The sequence below is a fragment of the Triturus cristatus genome, chromosome 6, assembly GCF_964204655.1.
Source record: "Triturus cristatus chromosome 6, aTriCri1.1, whole genome shotgun sequence".
Lineage (NCBI taxonomy): Eukaryota > Metazoa > Chordata > Amphibia > Caudata > Salamandridae > Triturus > Triturus cristatus.
This window is the reverse complement of record NC_140589.1, coordinates 1,264,939,975-1,264,963,564: the sequence shown is the minus strand read 5'-3', so window position 1 is coordinate 1,264,963,564 and position 23,590 is coordinate 1,264,939,975. Positions and strand designations below refer to the sequence as shown.

General features: G+C 40.4%; 1 protein-coding gene across 2 annotated transcripts in view; it reads right to left on the bottom strand.

The window, feature by feature from the left end:
• The window catches only part of PDE10A (phosphodiesterase 10A), a 1,160,934-nt gene that overhangs the window by 756,161 nt on the left and 381,183 nt on the right, over nucleotides 1-23,590 (bottom strand). The gene's annotated exons all lie outside the window — the stretch shown is intronic.

Below are 23,590 nucleotides of genomic sequence, written 5' to 3'. Positions count from 1 at the left end.
TTTTGGAGAAAAGAGTACCAGGCAAGAGGTGCTCCTCATATTCATATGCTGCTGTGGATCAAGGATGCCCCAAAGTTTGGAACAGATACTGATGAAGCAGTGTTATCTTACATTGAAGAATATGCAACATGTGCTATACCAAAAAGCACAGAAGAGAACAAGTTAAAGGAGCAAGTTCTACGTTTCCAAAGTCATCGGTGTGGAAAATACTGTCGACGGAAATACAAGAGCAAAGAAAAATACTACACTAAATGTCGATTTGGATTTCCTAGACCTGTTCTTTCAAATGGAAGAGTCAACAGTTTTATGTCAGCTGTGAGACATACTATCACAAGAAAATCACCTAAGAATACCTACAACCTTAAAAGAAAAGAAGAATCTAAAAATATAAATGACTACAACCCAGTCATTTTATCCATGTGGAACGCTAACATGGATATACAGTATGTTGCTGACAATTCCATTGCTGTTGCTCGATATGTAACGTCTTACATTACGAAATCAGAAAAAACAGAATTGAAGGAAATGTGGGAAGAGATTTCTCACGAGAAGACTGTCAGTAAGAAGCTGTACAGTTTCAGTTTGAAGATGTTATCGCATCGAGAAATTGGATCCTACGAATGTTCAGATAGGTTATCTTCTGCAAGTCTCTACTCGAAGTCAAGAAGAATAATTTGGGCAAGTTTAGGCCTTGCAGCAATGAGAAATCGGGTACTGAAATCTGTTGGAGAAATTGAATATTTGGCTGAGAATGACCCAGAAAGTACAGATATATTGAAAACAAACATGTTGGACACATATTATCCCAAGAGAAGTCATCATCTGGAGAACATGTGTCTCTATGAAGTGTTACAGAACTACATTTATTCACGGAAAGCTGCAGAAGACATCAACAGTGGAAAATATAAAGTTGTTGGTGAAGAAGGATGTTTGGTGAAGCAAACCAAAGGAAGTTTGATAAATCACCGGAAGCTGAGTTGCGACACTACCGACAAGAAAGAATTTTACTACTTGGCTCTTTTACAGTTGTTTAAACCATGGCGTACAGAGGATGAACTACTGGGAGAATTCCAGAGCTATGAAGATTCTTTTAATGCTTGTAAAGACAGCATACAATGCAGTACATTCTCAACTTATCTGCAAATGTTAAATGAAGAAATTGAACAGGAAACTACAATTGCAGCAGAAATAGCTAGAGACAGTTCTCAGGACAGCCAAAGTTCAGGAACATACAGTCAAGATCCCCTAGGACAACCAATCGTTGAAAATGAAGCATCAATAGCCATGAATGAAGTGGAAACGGCTATGAATCAAGGTCAAGAAGAATTTATAGACTTAGAAAATTTGGAAAGACAACTGAATCAAGAGCAGCAACAAATTTATGAAGAAATCAAAAACAAAATTGATCACGGATTTCTACATATCAAAAAAGAGTGCTCATGCACATCATTTCATCCAATCAGGATGTATGTAAGCGGACAAGCTGGCACTGGAAAAAGTTTCCTAATTAAAGTCATCAGAAGCTACCTAAAGCAAAAAACGGATTCTACTTTGTCTTGTGTGGTTACTGCTCCAACTGGGTTAGCAGCATATAACATAAAAGGAATCACCTTACATCGTTTGCTAATGTTACCAGTGGAGCATGAGAACAAAATACAATTCAACAAGCTAACTGGAGAAGCATCCTTGGAAGTTTCAAGAGTATTGAAGAAGATGCAAGTTCTCATTATTGATGAGGTGAGCATGGTATCGAACTTAATGCTTGCCTTTGTGCATTTAAGAATGCAGCAAATTTTGAAGACAGACTATGACGTGTTATTTGGTGGAAAACACGTCATAGTTTTTGGGGATCTTTTGCAACTTACTCCAGTTAAAGGACAACCAGTGTTTAATACTGTGACACATGAAGACACGAAGAAGTCATTGGGAAGCATTGGAAATACAAATATTTGGTCCTTCTTTGAGTACAAGGAACTTACAACTAATATGAGGCAAGCAAACGATGAAGAATATGGAAGTATTCTGAAAGATATCAGGATTGGAATACTCACAGAAGTTGGGAAAAAAGCATTACAGAGTCGGCTGCTACATAATTTATTTCCAAAGGAAGAAATAGTTGCAGAGAAAATATACAAGAATATTGCAGAAAACAAAAGTGTCATCTGCTTAATGCCAACTCTACGTGAATGCTCAATATTTAATGAGGAGCTTTTGAAATTGGAAAAGGAAGACATCAGGAAATTGGAAGCAGTGGACAAAATTGAGGATGGAAGAATTACTGTCACAGTAACAGGCAAACTGAAAAATAAATTGGACTCACTAGAGAAGAACATCTCAAAAACAGCAGGATTAGAAAAAAATCTATATGTTTGCATGAACTGTAGAGTGTTTTTAAGGAGAAATTTGGATGTTGAGAAAGGCTTAGTGAATGGAGCAATGGGAAGAGTTGTGGGTTTTATTAATTATCAGAAAAAAGAAGGAATTGAATGTTTAAAAATAAAATTTGATCAGATAGAAGAAGTTAAAGATATTTGTCGTTGTACAGTTCGTTTTATGCTTGTGAAAGACTTATATGTACGTAGGAAGCAGTTTCCGTTTTCTCTAGCATATGCTGTAACTATTCACAAGTCTCAAGGATTGACTGTAGATTGTGCATTTGTGAACATTGGTTCAACTGTGTTCAAAGAAGGTATGGCATATGTAGCTTTGTCACGAGTCAAAACATTATCAGGTTTATTCATGATAGACTTTGATGACTCAAAAGTTAGTGCTGATACAAACTGTGTAAAGGAGTATAATAGATTAAGAAGAAGCTATGCTCCTCATTTAGGTCAGTATCCTGTGTTGGAGAAACGTGTAGTTTCTCGTAAAAGGAGAAATGAGAATATCTGTAATGAACATATAGAGAAGAGGAAAAAAAAGAGGAGTGATGTAATTGCAAGCAAAAAGAAAAAGGAAAATGAAGAACAGGTTGTAGGATGTCATTTTGAAAATAGCTCTGGTGTCAACTGCTATGCAAATGTAGTGCTGAATGTTGCATTTTATCTGGAAAGTTTGCAAGAGCAGATAATAGTAAATCAGGGAAAAAGATTCTGTTCAGAGCTGAGTCTCCTTTTTCAAAAGCTGAGTAAAGATAAAACTCAAATAGAAAGTGCTACTGACATTAGAAAACTTTTAGATGTATGTTCAGGACGAACACAGTTTTCTCAAAATGAACAGCAAGATGCACACGAATTTTTGATGTATTTTCTTCAGGTAGTGGAAGAAGAAGGAGTTCCCATTGACATTTTTTTTGGTCTCTCTTATAAATGGGAACATAGTTGTGATAATTGTTATAATATATGTGGCTCTATTGTTGATAATGAAAGGTTTATTTATTTGACATTGCCAGAGAGTAAAACAGTCACTTTTGCAAAATTAGTTAAAGATGCTAATCATAGCATGAAATGTGGTGAGTGTAATTCTGACATGTTATCAACATTAATTTTAAGGGAATACGGACAGTATGTAATTTTAATGATGCAACGATGTAGAGCTGATGGATCAAAATTGGATACTTTAATAAAGAAGTTTACAGGACAGCAATTATCAATTTCAGGAAAAACTTTTGTAACTGTTGCAATAATTTTCCATGATGGACCTACTGTTACTTCTGGACATTACACAGTTTATCTAAAATGTGAAAAAGGCTGGACACTGTGTAATGATTCCCAATTGATTTTCAAACAACGTTTGCCTTTTGATTTAGCAAATTCCTATCTAATCTTCCTGAAACCTAAATTTTAGAGACTTGGCAAGATCTGGACAAAATAATTTTACCATTTTACTGGATTACCATTGCAATTTTGTAGAAAAAATATTTTTAAAATTATCATTTGGCCTAAAGGAAAGATAACCAATTGTAATGTGGACTTTTTTAATTTTTAATGCAATTTTGAAAAACCAATAATTTAGAGATAATCGGTAACTTCTGCACATTTTAAATTTTGGAATGCTATTGAACTGCCATTGGAAATTTTTTTCAAAAATGATTTAAAAAATTACTATTTGGCCATGTGGAAAAGTAAGCAATTCTATTGTGGACTAAATAAATTATTCAAAAAATTTTCGTGAACCAAAATGTTACAGAGAATCGGTGAGATCTGGACAGATTAAACTTTAGAATTTTAATGGATTTCCCTTGGAAATTTATTCCAGGAAAAAAAAAAAAAATACTATTTGGCCTAAAGGAAATAAAATCAGATGTATTTTGGAGTTATTTGAGATATAATATTGTGATTATACTTCTCAAACAAACATATCAGACGGTATTTTAAAGAAAAAAGTATTGTTTTTAGATGATATTTTTTTAGAATAATATGCATTTCTGTAATGATAAGTTTAAGTGAGAAGAGATTCTGGGCTTTTTTAATACAATCTTTGTGATTGTTAATTTTTTTTGCCCGCTGTAAAATGATGAATGCAATTGCTTTCACAATTAATAGTGAAATGCAATTTATTCTGAAAACAGCAAAAATAAGGCAAAAATATTTTTTGGTAAAAAATGTAAATATGTGTACTGTATTATTAAATGGTTTAAAAATATTAATACTTTTTTCTTTATTTTCAGATCGATATAGAAAATTTTCGGAAACTACAACCATTTTAAAAACTATTTTTTAAAAAAACAAATGAATAAATATTTTTTTGAGTGAGTATGGTAAGTCAATAATAAAAATTGTAGTCTCTCAAGGACTTTATAATGTGATAAATGATTTTTAGTGTTTTTTTTTAAAAAAATAAAAAAAAGGTACGCTTACCGTACGCGTACGGTAAAAAAAAAAAAAAAAAAGTTTTTAAAAACAAGTAAAAAAAAGATGGAAGATAAGGTTGGCTCTTAAAAGAACCGTTGTGTTCATGCAGGGACAGAGGAAAGGAAGCATGGGAAAATCATTCAAAGCTACAAATGTGCTGATCTATTTTGTTGTTCACTAGGGAAACACTGGTCTCCCTATGACAAATTAGACCTTTACAAAATGTGCAATGAATATCAACCTTCCGAAATCGAAGGTTCATTTCCAGAGGGCCAGCAAAAGGAGATTCTCCCCCCACAGATGAAGGGCTCACCTGACCTGCAGAAGAAGGAGTAAGCCCTGCAGGTGATGGTCCAGGCTGAGCTGCTGTGGATGTACTGGCTCGTCTTTCTGAAGAGTTACCTCCAAAAAGATGACCATGTGTCCTTCTGTGTACATCCTGGAGGTGTCTCTTCATGGTGTGATTCCCAAAGGAATACTTCCTGTTAGGATTACCTCTAGAAAGTACACGCTTACACAGCTTGCAAGTAACTAAGGGTGCATTCACCTTTTGCTGGCCTTCTGGAAAAGTAAAATAATCCCAAACATAAGAAGGCTTTACTTTCCTCGCTCTCTGCCTCAAGACAGTGCTGCTGGTGCTAGCCTCACTCTCAGAAGAGCTCTGCTGTTCTGCCATCGTATCCCAAAGACAAACCAGCTCCTTCTCCCAAGGGATCACAAGCAGAAATGAGGGGAATGGGTGTGGTGTAGGAGAGTTCTAGAACTGAAAGTACTTTCAACCAATCAAAAGTTGTGTTTCATGATCACATGACCTACCGTACGCTTACGGTACGCTTACGGTACGCTTACGGCAAAAAGTACGCGTGCGCGTAAAAAAGACACGCGCTTCCGCGCATGCGCATAACAGTCACTCCCCGGCACTTCCGCGTAACGTGCGCATGTGGCGTAAGCGCGCACGCGTCCCACGCGCAGTACGCGCGGTTACGCAAATTGCGTAACTATACGCAAGCAGCGTAGATAGATTACGGACGTTGCGTAAACCGTACGCTTACCGTGAGCTTACGGTACGCGTACTAAAAAAAAAAAAAAAATCTGGTAATAAATTTTACATGTTTATTTTAAAAAATATATTAAAAAAAAATATTTAAGGATTTTAAAAATTTAAGCATAGTCTTTATAAAATGAAAGAAAATTAAATTAAAAATATGTTTGAAAAAAATGAAGAATAAAAAAAAAAATTAGCATTTGAAAAACCTTGCAAATTCACTGAAAAAACCATGGGTTACACACACGTTATAGTAAGGAATTAGCATTTAAAAAACCTTGCAAATTCACTGAAAAAACCATGGGTTTCACACACGTTATAGTTAGGAATTAGCATTTAAAAAACCTTAGAAATTCACTGAAAAAACCATAGGTTTCACACACGTTATAGTTAGGAATTAGCATTTAAAAAACCTTAGAAATTCAGTGAAAAAACCATAGGTTTCACACATGTTATAGTTAGCTGGACATTTTACTCGTAAAAAACCAATGAAATTGCCCCGTTATAGTTAGTTCAGCTAACTATAACTCGCGCGCCCGCAATGCACTGCTGATGACGTCACATATTACATCACTCATGACATGGTCAGTGACATCACTCATGACATCACTGATGACATCTCAAATGACATCACTGATGACATCACTGATGACATCATCCTTGTGATAGAGTGGCAGACCTCCTCTCACCTTAATATAAGCTTTGATACACACATTCAAAAATAGAGACTAAAATTTTCAAAACAATGGACATACCAATACCAGTTACAACAACCTCTTCAGTAATTCTAAGATCAACATACACATCCACTCATTCACCAACAGTCCTATACAGTCACTCATACATGTACTCACTCATCATATGTACTCATACACCTATACATCCTGTTACATAATGCCACTCATCCATAGAGTTACTCACACACATAGTCACTCATGCTAATAAAGAATCAAACATACATTCACCTGCATATACAGTTATACACACACCACCACACTTACTTCTACGGAAACTTACACATACTTAGTCTTTTAAACAATCACTTATAGAAACACATACTTATTCATACAGGAACTCTTTCAATCTGTCCCTCTCACATATACTCACATATATACACCAATAGTCACATATACTAGTTTAAAACATATGTAGTTACTCCTGAAGACACTATTGGGACAGTCATTCACTCACTAACACACCCATACACACACTCATCCACCCATACAGTCCTGCACACATGCTGTCTTCAACACATACAAACAGTGAGTCACTCATTCATGCACCTATGCACTACGTAATACCCCCCACCGAACCATACAGACACTCAGACTGATACTCAAAAAAACAACTACTAACCTATATAGACACCCATGTAGCTACTCACCAACCCATGCAGCCACTTATACACAAAGTGAGAGATACACTTAATCAGTCAGTTACACAATCAATTTTTTAAAAACAAATCATCCATTTAGACACTTATATACCCATTTATTCTTCCATCGACCTTGAGATATACATATATAAAACATATTTAATTTTCAGAAAAACACACATTCACTGGATGATGTCATCAGTGAGGTCATCAGTGATGTCATTTGAGATGTCATCAGTGATGTCATGAGTGATGTCACTGACCATGTCATGAGTGATGTAATATGTGACGTCATCAGCAGTGCATTGCGGGCGCGCGAGTTATAGTTAGCTGAACTAACTATAACGGGGCAATTTCATTGGTTTTTTACGAGTAAAATGTCCAGCTAACTATAACATGTGTGAAACCTATGGTTTTTTCACTGAATTTCTAAGGTTTTTTAAATGCTAATTCCTAACTATAACGTGTGTGAAACCTATGGTTTTTTCAGTTAATATATATATATAGTAGGAATTCCCTGTCCTTAGGTGGTATATATATATGTGGTTACTTATTGTGAATAGGCCCTAGGGAGGGGGTAACGTTCTGGCTGGGTTAGAAAGGCTCTGTTGAGCGGGTTCTATCTGATCCGACAACCCAAGCAGAACATAGGCACTCTCTCAAAAGCTTATTATCTGCAGGATTAGTATGGGGAAGATATTCTTATCTTTGCCCAGGGCCAACTATTCGTTAGCACAGTCCGGCCTAATCCTCTGTGCCCAGTTGATTAATATTTTAGAACAATTACAAAAAAGAAAAGTTGTCAGTCAAATCACTCAACACACAGCATGCCCCCTCTGTTTAAGTGTATGTGTGCTACAAAGAAAAAATGTGTAGAGAAATGAGAAAGTATCTCACGTGCGCACCACCAGAGGAGCTACTGGTAGGTCATCATCGATAACTTTATCAAATGAAAAAAGAATTGTGTCCAGTGAAAGTAAAGTGTAGAAGAAAGACAAACAATAAAGACCCCATGAAAAATGAGACACAAGAGGTCTCCAATAAAGTTGTGCTAGACTCGCACACATCCTTGTCACTTTTAATCCAAACTGAGTCTGCCCAACACTAAAAACACAGCATGTTGTAAACCACTTCAAGGATGGCTGTCCTTAAAGTGGTTTACAACATGCCGTGTTTTTAGTATTGGGCAGACTCACAGTTTGGATTAAAAGTGACAAGGATGTGTGCGAGTCTAGCACAACTTTATTAGAGACCTCTTTTGTCTAATTTTTCATGGGGGCTTTATTGTTTGTCTTTCTTCTACACTTTACTTTCACTGGACACAATTCTTTTTTCATTTGATAAAGTTATCGATGATGACCTACCAGTAGCTCCTCTGGTGGTGCGCACGTGAGATACTTTCTCATTTCTCTACACATTTTTTCTTTGTAGCACACATACACTTAAACAGAGGGGGTATGCTGTGTGTTGAGTGATTTGACTGACCACTTTTCTTTTGTGTAATTGTTCTAAAATATTAATCAACTGGGCACAGAGGATTAGGCCGGACTGTGCTAACGAATAGCTGGCCCTGGGCAAAGATAAGAATATCTTCCCCATACTAATCCTGCAGATAATTAGCATTTGAGAGAGTGCCTACTAATGCCAGATCTTTGTTGTGTGAATAGATGTTGATTGGAGGGTGATCTGGCACTTTTTTGCCCTCTACTGCTCCTTATTGAAAGCACAGGCTATCACCTTAACAGCATGCTGCACCAGAATCTCAGCAAATGCTCACGTGTATGCTACCAAACACCTGCTCACTCAGCAAACCCGCCATCGAAATCTGTGACCTCCTCAGCAACATTACACCAGACGTCCTCTTCTTGCCGGAAACCTGGCTCAACCCAATGTGTCCAGACATCATCATGGCCATTCCAGCAGGATTCCAAATCGCACTCCAAAACCATCTTCACAAACTTGGCATGGATGCGCAATTATCTTCAAAGATACCAACAAATGCACCACAACCACAGACTCAAATACCCCTTTCATAGAACCCATGCATTTCAGCCTCCTAACAGCTTCACCTTGAAAGGTATCCTAGCATACTGACCAACTGGACCACAACCTGACTTCAGCAACCTGATTTGCGACTTAAGCGCTCCCCTCACCAACAATTCCAAGGACTTCAAACTATTCAGCAACTTAAATTTCAACCTAGAGGAGTCCACAGAACCCAGCTCCACAGACCTCCTTGAGAGCCTGATCATCATCAGCCTTTCCCAGCTCGTCAATGATCCCACACACATTGCAAGACACACTTGTTGGCCACCAGCAACTCCGCCCCACTGCTCACATGGAAAGACCAGTCCATTATACAGGTCCAAATCTCTACACCACATCCTAAAACACCCACCATGATCAATCTGCCTTGCTGAAACCAGAACAAAAAACACAGAAGCTGACTGGCGCAACACCACTGAAATGGACCCACCAAACACCATCGCTTACCTAGACAAGGATATCACTAACTTCAACCAACAGTCAATACCTGTGCAGACTCGCTTGCACCCATCAAACTTCAGACAATTGAGAACCAACAAACGAGCCAACGGGTACATAGACAAGCTCCGGGAAACCAAATTTCACTGTAAACAGCTGGAAAGAAAAAGGAGAGCCAACCATGAAGCTGATGCCAGAACTGCATACAAGGCTTCACTCAGACACTACCACCATCACCTGAACAATACCAAGAGCACAGCCCTTATCAAAAGTATTGAGGCAAGCTCCAACAGCTGCAAAGACATCTTCTCTATCGTCAAGAAGTTCACTACCCCAGAGGACAAGGCCAACTCTATCACCCCATCTCAGGAACTCTGCGACGACCTATCCAACTTCTACAGCAAAATCGAAAAGATTTACTGTAACTTCTAACAGCCCAACCCCAAGGAACTCATAAAACTTGCCCTCCGCCAACCTAGACACTCACCTAAACCAACTGGAATACTTTCACCGACGAAGACACCACAGCAATCATGAAAAACCTCCACTCTGGTCCCAATGAACCCTTGCCTCATCGCATTTACAACATGGGTAGACCATACATCAGCAAAATCCTCACCCACAATCAACTCCTCAATCAATTAAGCCATCTTCCCTGCAGGCTGAAAACACGAAGAAGGCACTGCTCTCTTTAAAAAAATAAATTAAAAAAAAATAAACATCAGCCAACCCCAGCAAAATGAGCAACTCCCGTCCTATCTCCCTGATCCTGTACCGAGAAAAGGTGATCGAGATGACTATCAACAAACAAACCACCTCGAACTCCATAATCTACTCACCTAGTCATGTTTTTGAAACAACCACAGCATGGAAACAGCGCTCATCGCAGCCACAGAAAAGATCTGCATCCTTATGGACCGGGGAGAAACTTCTGCACGGATTCTGCTCGACCTCTCAGCTTCTTTCAATACAATATCACACATCAAAAGGCTGCATGACAAAGGCACCCAAGGACCGGTTCTCAACTGATTATGATCTTTCCTCACAGGGAGAACAAAAAGTCAGACTACCACCCTACACATCAGAACTCAAGAACTTGGTCTGCGGAGTACCCCAGGGTTATCACTCAGCCCAACCATATTAAACCTTTACATGATCTCACTCGCTGACGTAATCAGAGCACATAACATTTCCTATGCCGATGACACACAACTCATCCTATCAATGGTTGGCATGTCCATCACCTCCAGAGCTAACTTGCCCGAATGCATAAACAACGTAGCAGAGGGGATAAAAGCCAATTGCCTGAAACTCAACTTCGACTTGCCGAAAGTGTTGATATTCGGGAACAGTAACCCCCCCTGTAACTCCACCTGGTAGCCTTCAGAGCTTGGACCCATACCAACCAACCATGCAAGAAACCTGGGAATCATCCTAGTAGACAAAATCAACATGGCAGCACAGGGCAACGTAGTGAGTGCCTCCAGTTTTCACATACTCTGCATGCCCCGCAAAATCAACAAATGGATTCCCCCCAAAAAATCAGACGCCATCACGTAAGTAGATATCACAAGCAGACTAGACTAAAGCAACACACTATGTCAAAATCACCAACCACCTCCTCCACTGACTCCAAATCATCCTTTACCTTCCATGACCCACCCACAGCACACCAAATCTCAGAGAGCTCCACTGGCTCCCCAGTATGCCAATTCAACCTCCTCATGTACACATATAAGGCGCTGCACAACATAGGGCCTTTATAACTTTAAAAACGCCTTAATTTTCATCAACCCACCAGACACCTACCTGTGCTCAGCCTCACTCTCAATTGGTCACATCCCGTTTCCAGAAAACCTGAACGGGATGTTTTCCATTCTCCCCCACTGCACCCAAAAACAAGCAACTCTGATCATTTGTTTATCCAGCTGCATGAGCCACCAGAGTGACCGACTAGTAGAGGGCTCATTAATGGTCAAAGTATCAAGTCAAACTATATGAGATGGAGTTTGGCCTTTAGGTAACTCATATTCCACTGTGATGTTGTTAAACAATGTTTCCGATGTAATTAGGTAACTCTGGCGTATGTTATGCTAAGTGGATTTGTAAAGTGCAGCTTATCACCCGATAGGGTATCTAGGTGCTAGAGTGGGTATATAGGGTGTTGAGAGTGAGCTAGCCCCTGGTATTTAGTTGAAGAGCCAGGTCTTCCGCTTGTTGGAGAATTCAAGAAGCAAGGAGGCCGCCTTGATGTGTAGAGGCGGCCTCCTTGCTTCTTGAATTCTCCAACAAGCGGAAGACCTGGCTCTTCAACTAAATACCAGGGGCTAGCTCACTCTCAACACCCTATATACCCACTCTAGCACCTAGATACCCTATCGGGTGATAAGCTGCACTTTACAAATCCACTTAGCATAACATACGCCGGAGTTACCTAATTACATCGGAAACATTGTTTAACAACATCACAGTGGAATATGAGTTACCTAAAGGCCAAACTCCATCTCATATAGTTTGACTTGATACTTTATGACCATTAATGAGCCCTCTACTAGTCGGTCACTCTGGTGGCTCATGCAGCTGGATAAACAAATGATCAGAGTTGCTTGGAGGACAAGCACTCCTTCAGCTGAAACATCCAGCTTTTTCCAAATTAGACGCTGTACTCAAGTGAGCCGACATGGGTGGAGTTACAGTCACCATCTATGTTGTACCACTGAAAGATTTTTTTCTCTTGATCACATCTAATAAAGACACATGCTCTGTCTACCCAGACCTAAACAAATGGATCCGCACTTAGTCAGTGATATGGGAACCCCACCTTTGAGAAGTCTTGACTGTTAGTATTGGCAGGGTACTTCCCTCGTGGGCAAAACACCTCACTAAACGGAACAGCAAGCTAACCAGTACATTTGAGATGCAGAAATGAAAGAAACACCTCTATGTAAATTAGCACAAGCTTTAATTACCGTTTAGGTTCAATCAGGCTCGAGAAGAAACTTAGAGGTTTCGTCATATTAGCCTCTACTTAATATTGCTACTGTGTTAAGCTGCCAGTATTAAGGAATTTAATCTAATTTCATCCCTCCCTGCGACACTGCTGTGAAATTGCCTTTGCTCAAAACAGTACATTTCCCTTTCCCCTGCACTATTCCGCACAAAGCTCACTCATCACGTGTGAAGGGATGACTCACACTATGCTAAATTGCTTCTAACTGGCAGACAACCACTTTGCGCACAGTATGACAGACTCGGTTTCTCATTAGCAACGTAATGTAGGTTTTAAAAGCAGAAATCACTCATTCAGGAAGGCTGCAAATATCGAGCAGTAACTCAAAAGTAAAAGATGAAAAAGGTTGATGCCAAGCAGAACAACCAGACCTTCACTAACTCAGTACTTTTCATTAACTACAAAGAGCACTAAAACTATAAAATTGTGTACTAGTGCTGAAAAGATCTTTCAGAACACAAATATCAGTAAAGCACGCTATAGTCCAGGGATAGAAGTGGAAAAGAGTTAAGAATTCAAACAAGGGAGAACAACACAAGAGCATCACATTTTATCAGTTCCTCGTGCAAGACACGGCGCCAGACTCATAGCAGCAAGTAAGAAGGTGACAAACCACGCAAGAAAAGTTACACTGTTGGACGGCCAATACATGGTGAAAATCTGAGTGCCACAAAGTGCAGATGGTTTCGGGTGCTGGGGCAAACTGCGACATAGGTGTCTAAGGGAGACAAGACACCATAGTGATTGGAGTGACGGGTAAAAAGATATGGACCCATTCCAAGTTACAGGATTAAAGGTAGCTCCACTGACACAGGCCCTAAGAAAGCATGAGGTGGAGGAGGGCACGTGTTCACATATATCGCTTCTCCCTTACTGGTACTGCTACGTTATAAGAAGGAGTGGAATGAGAACTTGATAAAATCACTGCTGTGTCAAGCTTTGGGGGATAACGTGTTCTCACTCTATGGGCGCAGCAGGAAAAAGAATGTAGGCATCAAACCAAGACCCTAGTTTATGACCCTTTGCTTCTATTACAAATCAGTCAATAGACTGATGCCTTCTCCATTGTAGTATTTAACAGTCCTGTGTATAGGAAGTTTTGGTATATGTAATAGAGGGGGTCAAAACCACTCCATCTTAAACAAACTCCCTGTTTGTGGGCAGATCAGCAGTAAACAAACTACAAATTAGTAGGGAAAGTCAGGCTTGGTCTGTAGAGTTGTAGGATGACCAGACTACCACAATACACTTCACTTCAAAATCTTTATTCGGCTATTAACCCCTTCCCCGCTCATGACGGAACCGCTCCGTCATGAGCACACGGCAACCGTGGCTCATGACGGAGCGGTTCCGTCATGAGCACAGCGCCTCCGCGCTGCCCCCCCCCCACACCCCCCAGCGCTGCGGCGGAATTCCCGACGCAGCGAAGGGGTTAAAAACAAACAGCCATAAAAGCGTACACAATATAGTACAATAAAAAAAATCCACATTTTAAAAGATACCAACATTAAGATCATTTGTTCCTAGTTTATAGCACAATGCTTTTTCTTGCGTTAATCGATTTCAAAATGACCAGGGCAACATTATAGCACGTCAATGGGTCCTCTAGAGATACAAGAAATTTCATTGCAATTTTCTGAGACCTTATTTTATGGATAACAAACAGGGGCTTCAAATAAAAATATGTAAAATTACCAGTAAAATTTACAGAATAATAGAAAGTGCAGCGTGCTTGGTTTGCTCTTATTGTCACACAGACATGGTATCGAGTCTGGGGGACGTGATTTCATTTTAGGAAAGGCAACACAATAATGTGCAATACCACATCTTAGTCTCAGTAAAACAAATCGATGCTGTGCATGGGTCACGTGTGGAAAATAACTATTAACTCCCTCTTCTAACATAAAAGATTTATATAAAACCACAGTCAGTTTAGTCAGGTCCGATTTTGCTCTGAGGGTCTGTCTTAGTGACAGGAAAAATATCTGATCTCTTTCTTTGTAATAGTTAATATTTTCCCAGGATCCGACCATACAGACATATTAAACAAGTTCCTCAATGTAGCATTAATATAAAACAGCCAATGAATTTTCAGAGCATCATCCTAATTTAAGCAATCTAAAATAATAGACCTAGAAAAAGCAGTCTCTTCACGTTTCCAGATTGATGCTCATAACAATGGCCCTACCAACAAGGTTTCCCCTATAAAGTGCAACCACACCTCATGCTGTACGATGGTATTTGATACAGATGATGGTAAAGACGACAAGCGCTCTAAGAAAAGGTTTTCTTCTGTTTGCAGGGCGGTACTATTAGTGTAGCCCCAAAGACCTGCCCCATATGTGGCAGTACTTATTCCTTTGGCATTATAGTTACCACCTCCTTGATTGGTCGGTTACCCAATTTAGCGGCAAATTTAAAAATCCCTTGGTTGGCCCTACTCATTTTTAGGTCTCGCCTACGCAGTGCGCATGCACTGCTTAGAAGACCTTTAGCCGTCGTGCAGCTCTTTTTCCAAGCACATACTCGTGCTTGTGGCGGGATACGCCTTGCGGGAGTGCACAGCGGCGCGCCACAAGCACGAGTATGTGCTTTGAAAAAGAGCTCTCCCCAGTGACCGCACACCACTCGCAGGTTAACCCCTCCGTCGCGATCACTTTCACTTTTGGGCATGCACCACTCCCGGGCTCACCTCCTCCTGCTCCCCCCCTGTCTCAGCGCGCACCACTCGTTTTCTCTCACAGTTTTAAAGTGGGTGCCATTACCAGGCAGTGTTTGATGTGCACACCTTGCTGCGAGATGCGTGAAACAGTCGCTGCCTGTTGTGTCGCTCCCCTCTCGCTGGTCCTCTGCAGGGGATATGTTTGTAAACGTGATGGCGCCACCTCGGCATTTGAAAAGAGGGTGGTCCCGTTTATCCACGCCTATAACCATCTACAAGCCTACATCACTGAACAGACAGCTGCAAAAAGTATTTTCTAGCAAGAGCATTCAAGCCGCGCTTTATTTTGTTGATATGTCTGCAGCAGCCTTCCTTCACTTCTAATTTCTGGGAGTTCACACGCTATAAATTTCACACTGTGATGTTTCAGTGTCTCGATGTGTTTTTTTCCCCCTTCTGCTTTTGCACTCTCCGCTGTCATTCCAACTGTGAGCAGAGACAGATTCAAGATTATTACTTTTCATTAATTCATCATCATAATTTCTATACAGAAGAAAGCCTTTTTTCCTGTGTGCATTTAGGGTCATTTCCCTTCTAGAGAGGCACTGACTGGTTACTTCTGCTTACTTTTGCTGAATCATAGGTTGTTAGGTTCAGATCTCAGTGAGCAATTAAGGACATTTTCCATTTTTACAAACTAAACTCCCAAATATCTTCCTCCCATTTTTCAACCTCCTGAAACAACTATAACGTAGCTAAAGTTTATTTCAAACAACATTTTAAAAGGCAGTTTTATACTTCAAGTTGGACATGCCTTCTACAATGTGGATGTGTTCCAAAGTCAACAAAAACCAGCATAGACAATAGGTCTCGACTTTGGGACCTTATAAGTGTTTAGTTATCCAGCACAATATCCGTGGAGCAACAACATCAAGTGTTGCACGGCTAAACACTTATAAGGCTCCAAAGGCGAGACCTAGTGGCTATGCCAATGCTAGTTGCTCTTGTATTCACAATGTGTTGAGACCACGTACCATTTCCTGAGAATAGTATACCAAGGTAACAAAAGTAATTTACTGTATATATTGGGGTTCTATGCATAAAAAAGGTTTTACAGGATTTCTTTTTGGACCAACATATCATGGTGAATGTTTTCGGTTTGTTGATTACCATCCTCCGTTGTTACATAAAACCTGAAAAAACATCCATCAATCTTTGGAGGCCTACTGGGGTCCGTGCCAATAGTACTGCGTAGTCGGCATAGAATACGGGTATCGGACGACAAGCCACCCTCGGAACATCAACCTGTATTTTTTGTAAATAATTCTTGGTCTCCTTAATGAAAAGGGAAAATAAATTGGTGCTAAGACGCATCATTGACGTATACCCCGTCCCACTTTAAATCTAGGTGTGCATTCAGCCTGGGGACCAAATCGGACCGCACTAGTTAATTTTTCCATAAAGGTCCGAAAGAAAACTGATAATCGTCCTAGGGGCTGCCAGGTAGGTCAGAGTTTGCCAAAGTAAATTATGGTCAACTAAACCAAAAGCACTACTCAAATCGGCAAAACATAAATATAAGGTACCCGCCTTTGCCCTAGTGTATTTGCCGATGAGTAGCTCCAAATAAAGACATTGTTCAATTGTCCCCAGGCGTTTCCTAAACCCATACTGCACAGGCGTTAAAATATGGTACTCCTCAGCCCATTCCTCCAGCCTTTTAAGTAGAACCCTACTCATAACTTTTAAAGAGTTATCTAGGAGGGAAATCGGGAGGTATTTTTTTGGATCAGTTTTGTCCCCCTTTTTTTTTTAATATAAATCGGGACTATAATACTCACCCCATGTTTGTGGTGTTATTTCCATTGCAGTTGAATTAAACACTTCTTAAAATAGGTCCCCATAGTTCCGGTTCGGATTTAAAAACATCAACTGGGACTCCATCAGGACCTGGTGCCCACCCCCCAGCACTCTCCAGGATTGCCTGGAGGACTTCTTCACATGTAATGTCTAGGGAGTAGGACCTCTTTTCGTGGGGTTCCTGATCTAAAACCCCCACCGTCTCCTCATTGTTAAAGATTCCTGAAAAATGTGTCACTTATTTGTCTACCGGAATAAAGGCACCAAACTCTGGTATATCATCATGCTTTAGAAATGGGGCATTTACTGTATCCCAGAAGAGTTCATTATTCCCAGTTTCAACCACAATTAAAATTACGTAGGTTGAAAAACAGATTATTAAATACCCAAAACCTATGTCCAGATCTTTCATTAAAAAAAAAAAACATCTGCAATCAGTTATTTTTTTGGACAATATTCATCAGATACATTCAAGACATCCAATGTCTACAAATATTCAAAACCATCTCATGAATCCCAGTCAGAGGCAGATGTAGACTTAAACACAAACCAGTTGTACGAAGGCCAAACATCGCTTACAAGAGTTGAACTAATGTACTAACGCTTGTTTTAAAATATTGGATTCCAGATTGAAGATTTCTTTCAAGTAAACCACTGAGGTGAAATCACACCCAATGGCATCGGTGGTGGCTCAAAGCAAAGGAATAAACAGGAGCAAACCACAAGAATACATTTCAATGCGCACTGCACAGTAGACCTATATCACAACAATAGAGAGGAGCACAAGTATGACCATAAAAGGCCTCAAGCAGATGACATGAGTGCCCAGGTGACCAAAGATGTCTAAGCAACTAAATTACGATGCTATGCCCTGTCCTGCTGACTATAGCATAACATAAAGCAGGCGAAAGTGACCCAAACCTCAAACCAAACCTCAAATTACTCTAATGACTGACCTACGAGAACCACACAAGAAACTAGTTAAATAGAGAAAAGTAAATAAATCGATGAACGTTTCCAATAGAGGATTATCACAGAAACAACACTCTAAGAATGGGGAAAAAAGGCTTATTTAACTACACAGGACTAATGAAGCCATGCCAACGACAGAAGAGCGCCCTCTCTGCACAACTCCGATGGGACAAATGCAAAGCAAAACACAAAAAAATGGAGTGTTCAGATATCGGCAAACTTACAAATACACTCATACAGGCAGGGGACGAAATGGGTGTGGCCTATGGGGAACTACGCACTCTTATCACAACACAAAAACAAAGCAACCGTTCTTGAATGGTTAACGCCGACCCTGAGCTGCCTCAGGCAGAATGGGAAGGAGTCCTGTGCTGTGAAGGGAAGAGAACTATAGACACCTGAAAGAGAAACAACCTTCGCTCCGAGACAGTTTTTTACCTAAAATCAAAGTAAATGTGTGCAAACTGGCTAATCAGCAAATCTAAATACTGCTTGGGAAGCTGGAGAGGCTTTAATTGATGGCGTTATCTGGAGCTTCATGGTGACAACAAGGCACTGTAAGGGAGTTACCAGTTGTGGAATGTCTCCTTCTAATAGTAACCTGTAAAACAAGATGTGCACTAGATATGCCACAACCAAAAATATAACTTCTGAAAGCACTGCAAGCAGTTAAGATTTTGGGACACTGCCTTATGCGGCTTGCAGTCTCCCTCCCACCGTAATAAATGTTTTAAACTATAGGAGCACATCTGGTACTGTGTATAATTCTTTTCTTAAACTCATGATCTACATATTTACAGGGCTTTCTGTCGCAACTTGGGACGGCATGGCGCTATAAATGTGTGTCACTATTCTGGAGTGAATCCGATCAAGACTCAAATCAGTGACTCCAGGGTTAGGCACACAGACACCTGAAGTGATTTTATTTCTATTTTATTTATTTAATGCGTTTTTATATAGCGCGGACTTTACCCAAAAGTGTCAGAGCGCTTCACAATAGGAGCCGTAATGATACAAAAGGAGAAAAAGTACAAGTGAGCATGTTACAAAATCAAACGTTACGTTACATGAGGCAATAGTGACATTTGTGCAAGTATCAGGAGCAAACAAAATACAAGAGGTAGCAAACAATACGTTACAAAAGGAAAAAGTGACGTGTGCAGGTTACAAGAGCATACAAAGTACATAGAGGTAAAAAATTGCAATAAATAGCAGACACTCAAAACACAAACAAAAGTTACGTTACATGAGGCAGTGGTGGCCGTTGTGCATGTATCAAAAGCAAACAAAATACAAGAGGTAGCAAACGATACGTTACAAAAGGAAAGGTGACGTGTGCATGTTACACAGGAGTACAAAGTACAAGTAGAGGTATATTACTGCACTAAATGGCAGACACTCAAAACACAAAAACACACTGGGAAGGCACTTCTATAGGCATGGAGAACAGAATTTCCTATAACGGAAGGACTTCCTTCAGAAAATAGAGGGCGTAAATTAAATTTGGAAGTGTCTTTGAAGGAGGAGAGCTTTGAGGTCAGTTTTGAAGGCCTGGGAAGAGGTGGTGGTCCGGAGCTGAGGCGGAAGTGAGTTCCAGATTCTCACCACGTTGCCTGAAAAGGATTGGGCCATCGATCTTTCCTTCTTGAAAGTGGGAGGTTCAAACAATAAATTTTCTGCATTACGTGAAGGTCTGGAGCCTCCAGAGAGTTTCAGTTTATTCGCCAGGTAGCGAGGGGAGGAGGAGTGCAAGGCTTTGTGGGTGATACAGGCAGTCTTGTAGATAGATCTTGCCTCAATGGGAAGCCAACGGAGGGTGGATAAAATGGGTGTGATGTGGTTGCTTCTTATGGCCCCATCAATGAAACAAGCTGCTAAATTGAGAACAGACTTCAAGGGGGACAGGTGGATTTTGGGGAGGCTAGTAAGAAGAGAATTGCAGTAGTCCAATCTGGAAAGAACCAGCGATTGGACCAGGGTTTTAAGGTCGTGCTCCGGGAAGAAGCGACGAATCCCCCAAAGAAGGCGCACTTGGTATCGAGCAGACTTTGCAATGGAATCGATGTGGGAGAGTAGATTGACTTTTTTGTCGAGTATGACACCAAGGGATTTTGCGCTCTCGACAATGATGGGTTTATTGTTCAGTAGATTAATCTGATCCATCCATGATTGCACTGGGGGAGGAGAAAGTGAGGGGGAGAGGAGGAGGAGGAATTCAGTTTTGGAGGGATTCAGGATCAGTTGATGAGTTAACATCCAGTTTTGAATGGAGTCGAGAGTAGAGCTTAGGAAGGAGAGATCGTGAGTGGAGGCCACCTTAAGGTAGATTTGAGTGTCGTCCGCATATAGATGATAGTGGATCCCGGATTTACTCAGGAGATTTCCCAACGGTTCTAAATAGAGATTGAACAGTGTGGGTGCAAGTATAGAGCCTGGAGGGACACCTTGACTGACCGCTAAAGGAGATGAAAGACTGTTCGCTATTTTGATCATTTGGGATCTATCAGAGAGGAAGGAGGCAAACCATTTGAGCACAGTGCCCTCCATGCCCATTCTCTGTTGAAGAGTGTTAAGGAGAGTGTTGTGATTGACTGTGTCAAAGGCTGCAGAAAGGTCAAGAAGAATTAGAAGACAAGACTCCCCTGAATAGAGTATCCGCAGCGCGTCATCAATCACTAGCAGCAGGGTTGTTTCAGTGCTGCAGTTTTGAATGAAGCCGGACTGGAAATTGTCAAGAAGATCATTGTCCTTGATATGGCGCGAGTGTTGTTTCGCTACACATTTTTCTGTGATTTTCGCAAGAAAGGGTAGGTTAGTGATGGGACGGTAGTTGTTGAGGTCGTTCGCATCAGCGGTGGGTTTTTTAAGCAGAGGGGTGACCTGCCCAGTTTTGAAGGAAACAGGAAGGGAGCCTTGACTGAGGGAGAGGTTGACCAGAGTGTTCCAATAGGAAAGAGAATGGGCATAGAAGTCAATGGTAATGGCACTAGGGATGGGGTCAAGAGAATGGTTAGAGGGCTTTGTATCGAGGATGCATTTAAGGAGGGCATCATCAGAGATGGGGTCAAAGTTTTGCCAAATGGTTAAGGATTCGCGCTCCTCTGTAGGGGTAGGATGAATGATCTGATCTACAAGTGATTTCACCTTTTCGTCGTGATCGCGTTAACAAATGGAGCTTTGCTACTAGAAAAATGCATTTCCCTTCGATTAACTTGCGCTTACTTTTCATTTAAGTTGGGAGTATTATATTTAGGTCAAGACCAACAAAAGAGTTATAGAACTTTTTGTTCTTTTCAGCCACGTCTCTGTCCAAGCTCAGTCACCGACAACAGCCCTCTGTACTCAGGACCACAGCCCTCATACTTTTTTTATGCTACAACCGGGCCCACCGCACTATGAGTTGCTGGAGAAATGACAAATGTAAACTGTATGTGCAATGTTAACATGTTTTTGAAGCATAAATGAAACCAAACGAACCCAAAAATCTGCCCGTACATAAGCAGCCGTTGATCAAGCTATGCTCCAATGCAAAGTAACAAATTTGTGCTATCACAACTTCCTTAGTATTTTGGGGACTCTAGAATTATAAAAAAATAATTGATTTGACATTTTGCGTGATTTCTATATATTAGGATTTATATGGTGCATAACAACATTTAAATACACTTAAAACTATTAAATTTGTCAAGATTAGTTGAACACAGCTGGAGAGGTCCTCTGGTCATTAGCGTAATGAAGCGCAAATATAAATGTGGTGAGCAATTTCTGATGAACTCTACAGTAAATGGCTTATCTCACTGCGAGGATTTGCTTCTCTCTGCGGGGATTTGCTCCTCCACTGCACATTTTCAGGTTTGGTGTCAGTCAAGATTTTCTGCATTTTATTAGCATTATATACATAATATACTTACTTAGAGGCTTTCATCCAGCCCACTGCATTCATTGGTCTGTTGCGTCAATCATACATTTTTTCGCCCACTACAGCGTACAGCCTGAGGCAACACAATTCAACCATTGGCTACTTTCACAGCGAACGATGGCATTCTGCCCTTTCACAAAGAGCCCATCCACACACAAGGTATTTGCCTTCAGAGCCAGTTATCCTTTACTTCAGTGCCTTGGACTAATCAGGCAATGTGTGCTTTTGAGACCAGAACTATATTTTGTTTTAGACTTTTTATGTTTTATAATGCAGGCAGCTTGGCAGAGTTCCAAAGTTTTACAAAAGCCAAAGCAAAACAAAAGAAGCATTGGCAAAGCAAAAATACTGGAAGCCAATACCAAATCTTTTGGCTTTGTCAATGCATGTGTTTAAGTGATTTGTAGTTCTGTTACCTCTATCCCACTTTCTGTGACTGTTAAGCTTAGATTATGTCTATTATGATTTTTTTTTAATATAACACTTTAGACCACACTTTTCTGGTAAGCATTGTAAATATTTGATGCTATCACTACCAGATTTATTGACACTCAGTGTATTAAGCTTGGAGGGATGGAAAGCCCAGTATGCCTGGCCAAGATATTGAACTCAGACTATCAGATCACTGCAGAAGCCAGCAGTGCGTACTTACTCACCAAGCCTTTTTGCCAGCACTCGTTACTCCAGTTTAGTTATGCTAAGTGCACGACCCCCATGCCACATTTGAGCCAGAGATTCACTACTAGTACCTTCTTGTACCATTAATTTGTTGAAAGGTTTTGCCTGTGACAATCAAACTCATAAGTTACTCCAATTTACTCAGACCCAGGTGTTACTTCTTCTACACTTGCAATAACTCATTTTTGCTACCTATGCATCACCATTGATCGAATTGTTATAGTGGCTAAATATATCAAATAAAATTGCAGTTACAACGCAGACCTGATTTTTCTGGAGAATCAAAGTGTTAAAACCATTAACAAGTCACCAAGGGACACCAGCTAAAAGTAGGAGAAGACAGAAAGTTGACACCTGCCAACAGCAGGTTAATGTTGCTGATGGCTCCATGTCAAAACACAAATATGAACCATTGGGTCTAAAGTACATTCTTAGCCTGGCTGTGACACAAGAGCGGGTTTATCAGTCCCACAGTGCCACACTGTTCTTAACCCTAGCCCAGGGTCTCCCTAATAAAGTCTTTCAGCGAACCCTGCAGTTAGTTTTAATCACTGGCTCTGCTGCCCTTACCGCACCAAGCTCTACAATTGGTTATTTAGTATATACCTCTCTTAGTACAAAAAACATCCCTGAGCTCCTCCCGCCCAGTGAGGAGGTTGTAGCCCGTACCGCGACTAGGTATCATGATATGAGGAGGTTCCCCAATGATGAAGCATGCCACCTCTGGTGGGTTAGGGAAAACGTCCTATTAAAGGAACTCTCATGGGTAGATGTGTTTTTCCAGCTAGGCTA